Here is an 8,729-nt window from a genome sequence, read left to right as displayed (position 1 = left end):
TATTCACTTTGCGATTTTTATCGACCAATCGTTTAGTCGTAAGTGACTGTGAATATGTTCAGCTATTTTCTAAGGCGATTTTAAATCGAACAAAGTGTGAGACTTCTACTTATTTTATTGCGATCGAGTACAAAAGGCTGTACTAAAGTGTGAAACGATTAAAATTCTACATTGCGAGAAACAATTTTCGAATTCTTATTTGCGTTTGTTTTAGCGTATATTTCCATTTGTGAGTAGAATCGTTGTTTTATGGTCCGTATTGGAAGCTGAGAGATTCAAGAGCTACTGAAAGTTTTATGCATGCTCTAAAGTTTAAACAGGCTCTGCTAAGTATGGATCGGAACCGCGGAAGTGAAACAATTGATTAACTTATTTACAACATTCAGCAACGACGCCGTAGACTGTCAATTAACAGAATTCTCCAACTTTCAGCCATAACTCAGAGGAGAGTCGGAAGCAATTAGAGGTGAACAAGAAAGTGAAGTTCTACCCAGCGGGTATAACATATTGTAAATCTATCAATCAACGCTAAATCAATAAAGGCATAAACCTCATTGGTGAATCGGACGCACCCTTACAGCCTCTGGGATGTTTCCTAGACGTTCGACGGCGAAAGTGCAACAGCCGGGCGTCGCGCGTATAAACGGCAGCAGTGGTCGCCGCGCGCCACTCGAGTACCGAGCCCGTAGCTGCGCGCGCGCCGCACGCACAAACCCGCACGCGCCCGCACGCATGCTCGCACGCACGCGACAAGTGTCATGCAGTGATTCTTAACGTTTGTGATAGATCCGATTGCTCTCTACGTGTGATAACGCTGTTACAATATTTTTGGTGAGTTTTGATTTTTTTTGGTTTAATATTGAAAAATTAAAAAAAAAATATCCGGCTTAGTTATATATTCCTAATTTATTCATTCAAAAGGATTTATAATTAAAAAAAAAACTAAAAATTCTTATTTCATGCAAAAAAAATAATTTGGACAAATTTTTTTTTTCTCTCAAGGAAATGATAGCTGTAACAGAAATCTAAAATTTTAGTATATGTTAAACAGCCGAAAAAATTAGACAAAGGTCGTAATTAACGCTTTTTCGATAATTAATAAAATAATGTTTAATCTACACATTATCTTCTGACGCTAAATTTACTTTTATTTATATTTAACTTACCTACTGCTAAAACCATTTCAAATTCTAATCTGTCTGAAATGCATCTGAATTCCGAGCAGTACAATTTTAATGACATAACTTGAAACAAGAAACCAGAAAACTTGGATGTCGTTAAATTAAAATAAACAAATTACGACTTTACTATCTCATTTCAGCTACACCAATTTATAAATTTAATTTTTTTACCAGTCTAGGAATAATAACATAATTCTTAAACATAACAAATTAAGTACAAAATGTACATGATTATATATCGTAAATTCAGAACAATATATTGCAAAAATCCGACCCAATTACAACGACTTTTTGCTAAGCAACAAATAATAAAATCGAATCAATTATTCTACATTCACAGACGTTACCGTTTTGACAATAACCGATTAAGAAATCGTTTTACGCGCGTTTCCGTGAAAGTGTCCGCCGTTTGTAGGTGCTAACGTAGAAAGTGATGATTTGGTGAACTATAAGTATTGTACTGATTATTTGCCTTATCACGCGAACGTAATTCGATTGATCAATCGTAAATTAATCGAGAGCTTCACACGCTGACGTTAATCGAGTCGAATAGACTGATATGCAAATGTGAGTAGCTGAGGAGATAAATTGGTTGGTCGTATGTTGTGAGCGAGCGGTCGGCGCCGATAATGTTGTACAATTAATCAATAAGACGTTTATATTAAAGTTTGTATAACAACCGTATAATGAATTGGTCGGTAAGGATATTGAAACTTCATAGTATAATACGCTTCACACATGATGTCTTTGCGACTTGTTTGACAAGAATAGAGGAATCCTGCGGGGTTTTTATAGTACACTTACAGTCGAAGCGAGTAAAGTATCATAAAAATAGACAAGCCAAAGCTGGAAAATCGATACTGTCAGGACAGAATTAGCAACTAACCACCACACAGTCGTATGCGTGGGTATGTTGAATAGATATTTTCTTTAGCTAATGTGATTGGCTTGACATATCCACTATTTTTTGTTCAATACAAGTAGCCCTAAGGTGTGTATATTGATTTCCTTTTAGAGATAAAATCAAAGGTTTTCTCGATATTACATTAAAACACTACACCTTGCATTTAATCCCTAAGCATAACGTTTAAAAAATCGCCCCACATCCTGTCGTGTCACTTCATTACTCATTTAAATAACATCGCACGTCTATTTTTCTTCGCCGAGACGAAACATCGGCGCTCAAACATATACTTGTTCACACGACAACGAGTATGTAGCTAGAAACTAGATATGACACAATTACTAAGAAAATTATGCTCTTAGAAAAATATTGTCAACTATATGTATATTTTTATCGGCGTTTCCTTCGCTGGTTTAATTACCAGCAGTGGTGATGTCTTGTTCTGCACCATTTGGACACGCAACGGTACTAATATCGGTGAGTACAAATAAGGCCTGAGACTCCGGGACACCGGCGTCACGAACCCACCTAATGGATGCTGAGTGGCCTTAAACAGCTGCTATTAAATTTAGTCCCACTCGCATAGCTCGGGAATTTAAACGCGCAAATTATTCTGAACATGTGTATGAATGCTGGATGGCAAATTATTGCTTTACGATTATCCTTTGAGTGCGCTGTTATTTTTGCTGGAAAGGGCTGAAATATGATGTTTCCTTTACTCTTATGGACAGTTCGAGATAATGTAATACGGTATAATAACAACGTAAGTTGTTATGAATCATAAAATCAGACACCAAAATGACTAAACGCAAATTCTATATTTTCTGCATATCTTCTTACAATAATAATTTCAAATAAAACTTACACTTTAAATGTGCACAGTTATAGAAAGAAAACTAAAATTGAAATCCAATCATACATTTTCTTTTTCAAATTACTAGACAGTCTGTTTGTGTGCGAATATAATAATGTCGCCGGTTTTTAAGAGCGTTGCAGCTTGATGAATTCCGGCATTTCTAATAATAACAATCTTGATAATTCATTTTCTTCTCTCTATCTATCTATCTATCTATTTGTAAGAAAAACCCTTCTAATTATAGACCGATCTCTGTTCTTCCCGCGCTAAGTAAAATTTTTGAACGGATCATGCTAGATCAGATGTCCAGTCATTTTAACCTCAATCATATATTCCATGACCACCAGTTTGGTTTCTCAAAGGGTAGATGTACTACAGACGCAGGTGTCAGGCTAGTGACTCAAATCCTAGAAGCCTGGGAGAACTCACAGAACGCTTTAGGTGTATTCTGTGACCTTTCCAAGGCGTTTGATTGCGTGGATCACAACACTCTTATTTGTAAACTAAACCATTACGGAATTCGTGGTAAAGCTCTCAAACTTGTCTTATCCTATTTGTCAGACAGACAGCAAAAAGTAGATATAAACGGATCAACATCTTCAGGGTCATTAGTTAAAATGGGCGTGCCTCAAGGTTCAATACTGGGCCCCTTTCTATTTCTTGCATATATTAATGATCTCCCGTACATGATGTCTGACTTGGCAGATAATATTAAATAATTAGTAATTCTATTTGCAGATGACACTTCCCTTATTTTTAAAATTAATAGGAAAGAATCTAGCCATGTACATGTAGATGATTGCCTGGCTACTCTTTCAAAATGGTTTGCTGCCAATAATCTATTACTAAACAGCACAAAAACAAAATGTATAAAATTCGCGTTACCCTATGTAGCCCAAGCTGATCTCAACATCACGCTTGAGGGCAATAAACTAGACTTAATTAAAGAAACCACTTTCTTGGGCATAACCTTAGATTCAACATTACAATGGGGTGCCCACATTACCGCCTTGTCGGCTAAACTTAGTTCTGCAGCTTTTGCAGTAAGAAAAATAAAGCAACTTACGGATGTAGCAACGGCTAGGCTAGTATATTTCGCCTACTTTCACAGTCTAATGTCTTATGGCACTTTGCTGTGGGGGGCAGCGGCTGACGTAGAATCTGTTTTTATACTTCAGAAACGTGCAATTCGAGCTATATATAATATGGGACCTCGCGAATCACTGAGAGAGTTTTTTAAAGAAATCAATATTCTCACGTTGCCTTCTCTCTATATTCTTGAAAACATCATGTTTGTTCGAAAAAATTTACACCGGTACGAGGTAAAAAGCGACATTCACAATATTAATACTAGAAATAAGTATAAAATAGTCGTCCCAAAATTTAGATTAAGCAAAACAAACAAATCGTTTCTAGGGAATAGTGTTCGGTTTTACAATAAGCTACCTAAATGTGTAACAGACCTTACTGATAAAAAATTCAAGAATGTCGTCAAGTCTACTCTTATTAAGAGAGCATACTATAAAATCAAAGACTATATTGACGACAAGGATGTATGGCGTTAGTCCTATATTGCACAAGTGGCTTCCCTGGCGACTGGCAGGCTGTCTAGGAATATCTCTGTCCTCATTAATGTTCTTGCTCTTATCATGTTGTTATTATTATTATTTCTTTTTTATTTTGCTTTATATAACTTGGTTTGTTTAATCTATTAACTTCTTAAAATAGTTTGTATAATAATTTTCTCTAATAACTTCCTAGTTCAACTTGCACTGTATAACTTTCTCAAAGTCAACCCAAAAAATATTGTAAACATTTCTTTTTCATGTTATTATCGTATGTATCAATACATACAAATTGTAACACCTATTATGTTTTTAAAAAGAGTAACCATGGAGTTTCTTGCCCGTTCTTCTCCATAGGAAGCTACTTTTGGAATGGGCAACTAGAATCAAACTAAGTTATAATTTTGACGTTCATACGTGCTTGTAAAGGCCTACATGAAATAAATGATTTGATTTGATTTGATTTGATTCGATATCTGTCTGCACGTATTTTTTATATAGACGTTTCTCTTCAAGAAACAAGTGAAACTGATTTCAATCAATCAAATTATTAGACGGTGAACCTTACTGTAAAATTATAGCAGCGGAACGAAAATGCAGCTGATCCAACAAACTCAGTTTTTTTTGCCTTTTATCTGCACTATTATGGCCGAAGCGAAACTGCAAGTGGCGTTCACAAAAAAATCCCCGATGACTCGGACAATTTAATTCTAAATTCAGGCACTAATAAAATTCGTCTTTATCTCCTATACGTGATGAAATTAGGGAGTTGTGTAAAAATAAAACAAGGCGTGAAAGTTGTTCGAGCTGAAGACGTGACTTCCGCTTTGTCGGCGTCAAAAGATTTGCACCAGAAAGCGTGAACATACAAGTGCAGCGGCAAAAAATGCATGACTGATGCAATTTGACAGGAACATCATCTATCATCCTAAAACGTTTCGTATAAAGAAATCAATACACGGTAATCGTTTTGTAACTGAAATAATGAATGTTTTGTCAGTGAGAGTTTTTAATTAATATGCCGTAATTTGACAAGACGTGGGAAAACAGTTGGATTAATTCGTTCATTCGTTCAACTGTAAAATCAAAGTATCCGTTCAATTAGATTCTAAAAAAATATTTCCGTTCATATCAAAATGAAAATGGAAAGTAAATTGATACTAATTTGTCGGAAACGGACTTGTGAGTGAAGCACGAAACTGCTATTGTAAATGAAACGTTAATGTGAGTCATTTTCGAATTTGATTTACAATAATTTAAATAGACGACTTTATAGTGAGGATGATACAAATTGGATTGTCGAATTTAAAATAGTATTTTCAATTTAGAATGACGTTGATGCTGTCTGTTGGTCAGTGGCTTATGTCATTTGATTGGACAGACAGGTCCGCGATACAGTTCGCACGCTTCACACGAAAGTGGGTGCGTTAGATAAAAACTGTTCGTCTATATTCAGTCTGCGTTCCTCGTAATCATGATTTGCCGAAATTGGTTTACGAGACCATTCGAACACGCGAACTTTACTGTACTCGATTAGAATCGAGTACATGCTCACCTCTATTGTGATGGAGACGAGTCGATTATTTTTTTTATTTCGTACTTTAGGGCTTTATACTTTCGCTGGATTTCATGCTTATGTTTCTATAATGGTATATAAATTGTCTTGTGTTTTCTGACCGTTGACCTCTGTTCGGAATTAAGTCATTATGTGCGCAGAGATGTCGAAACTGATCTTTGAGTTTTTTGACTTTCGCTGCTCTTGGAATAAATACAGATAGTATTTTGTGTTTTTTATGTGACAGTAATGACTAAGTTATGCAAAGACTTATTTTATGTTCGTGCCTTATTTTCATTTCGCTAAATATGTAACACAGAAAGTTGCAGATGGGTTGTTACGTTAGAGTAGCATAAGTAATTATTACGGCTTCCGGTTTTCTATAGAGTCAAGAGTAAATTAATATAAATTAGTACATGGTCTATTTTACTATGGCTCATTTTTTCAATTATATTTTTGTTATAGGTTAATCTCCCGTTTCTTTTCGAGCACTTAACAATTGCATATTAAAGTAAATAAAGGCTGAACCGGTGAAAGTAGTATCATTTGCCTTGCGAATCGGCACTTTGTCTAATTATCTCATTAGAGTGCGTTTTCATTACACGACGAGAATAAATGCATAAGGACTCTATTACCTAACATTCTTACGACCAACACCTTTGCTTCGCAATCTCTTCATTTGAATTGATTAACTACAATACTTATACGGTACTTTTAAATCTTCTAGGTCAGCCCAAAGTTGATAGGATATTGGTACAGTCAACTTCAGGTCAGTGGTAATAGTTTTATAGGAGAAATGTACTTATTACTATTGAGTTAAGGTGCATGACAGTTACCACTAATGTGCAGTTTACTGTATCAGACAATGCAACAATTGACTATCGGACTTGAGTCCTCTTACTGAACTATTGCTAAAATGTTCTTGTTTTAATTGGTAACTATTCATTAACTACCATTCCGAATAGTATTTATCTGTCATTTTTCTTACTAGAGATAAGGAATTTGACTTAACTTGTATGGGGGCTAATGTCAAAACACTTAGGAGGTCAGATAGGCAGTCGCTTCTTGTAAAGCACTGGTACTCAGCTGAATTCGATTAGACTGGAAGCCGACCCCAACATGATTGGGAAAAAGGCTCGGAGGATGAAAACTCTATTTCTGGTAAGAAAATCAACAGACAGATATTGGGAACTTTTGTAAGGCTCTTTATGTTAATGTAAGTCAAATATAGAAACTCTGTAACCTTTTTTTCAATCCACCGAATTCCAATCTAATCAATCGGCAGACTCATAAAGGATCTACCTTCTGTAAAAAAAATAATATGCTTGTTATAATAAGTGGTTGAAGGGTCACTATTATTTTAATGGAAATTGTATTTCTTTATAAATAAGGAAATGCTACTTTAATTAATAATTAAGGGAAGGTTTAATCAGTAATCAATGTCGTCTCTTATTACGTAACTGTGCATAAGTATAGCTTTCCATTTCATCGAATTATTATTTTTTATTGGGTACGAAATTAACTACTGTAGATTTTACTCTTATAAATATTAAACTTCCGATGAAATGGAGAAAAGTTTTTCAAGTATTCTTAGGTACTCGGAAACTACAAAAAACGTTTTTTTTTGTGCAGTGAAACCACACTTTAATTATGCGTTTGGCTCCTCAATTCGCGAAAACATCAATAGATATTTCCTATGGTTTCGGCTCTCTCCTTCGTTTCATATTTGTTCAATATTACGCACATGTGATCTTCTATACATATAGTTATGAGCCAGTTGTGTTTGCACAGAGTAAATATACATACCTATGTATGTAGGTACGTTTGTGTGTCAGTGGTATCATTGATTTTGTAAAGCGAGGCTCAATGGGGAGTGGTTTTTAATTTGTATAGAAATTGTTAACATTACGGAGTGTTATAGAAAGGTTTTTTGTTGATGTTAGTCTTTTTGGAGAAATTCAAGCACATAATTAATTCATTTTTTTTTTTCAATTGAGAAAAAAATCTTACAGAACAGGATACACGCAATTTTCTTGATTAAAATAGACGCCCGTTCCCATAATTTCTAAAATAAAATCAGTAGTCATTCCAAAACAACTGCTTTATTCCTTTGCAAACAAATCCAAGTTGCTATGCAATTCTTAAATGCAACTGTGAGAAATAAACCAGATTCCCTCATTATCGATTTTATGCCGTGTAAACGTCTTACTTGTAACCTACAATCTAATATGTCCAACGCGCCGATTACTTACACCGCACATAGAATGTATTAGAATACGTAATACACGCTTAAAACCGCAAGTTTTTTTTACAACCATCAGACATATAATTGTGAACGGATAATTTAAATAGATTAACAAAACGTAGCGCATAATTGTTTTAAAAATGCTGTAAATAATTACATGTTTAAGACCTGTCTATTTTAATAGTCTTTAATTACATTTATGGGTGTAAGCCCTGTGGTACAGTTGGAGCGATAATTTTATTGGCGATTGTAGAAGTTTTCTCAATAACAGCGTTTTTCTCCATGATTGGAAATAGTGAAAAATTTCTGTACCAAATCAAGCAACCTTTGACTTGTAATTTGAGTTTATTAAATAAATCAGTTTTTGCAACATATTTAAACTGCATAATGGATTGTGTGAAAGTCGACATGGCTAGAAATAAT

At 34.8% G+C, this 8,729-nt stretch overlaps 1 protein-coding gene across 1 annotated transcript in view; it reads left to right on the top strand.

The window, feature by feature from the left end:
* The first annotated feature begins 683 nt into the window (after positions 1-683).
* LOC124633451 overlaps positions 684-8,729 on the top strand; it is an 88,042-nt gene continuing 79,996 nt past the window's right edge. Inside the window, exon 1 of the mRNA XM_047168678.1 lies at positions 684-831. The gene's annotated coding sequence lies outside the window, so the exon portion shown is untranslated. The remainder of the gene's footprint in view (positions 832-8,729) is intronic.

This window comes from Helicoverpa zea, chromosome 9, assembly GCF_022581195.2.
Source record: "Helicoverpa zea isolate HzStark_Cry1AcR chromosome 9, ilHelZeax1.1, whole genome shotgun sequence".
NCBI classification, from domain to species: domain Eukaryota; kingdom Metazoa; phylum Arthropoda; class Insecta; order Lepidoptera; family Noctuidae; genus Helicoverpa; species Helicoverpa zea.
The sequence above is the reverse complement of the archived record's forward strand: the minus strand, read 5'-3'. Positions and strand labels throughout refer to the sequence as shown.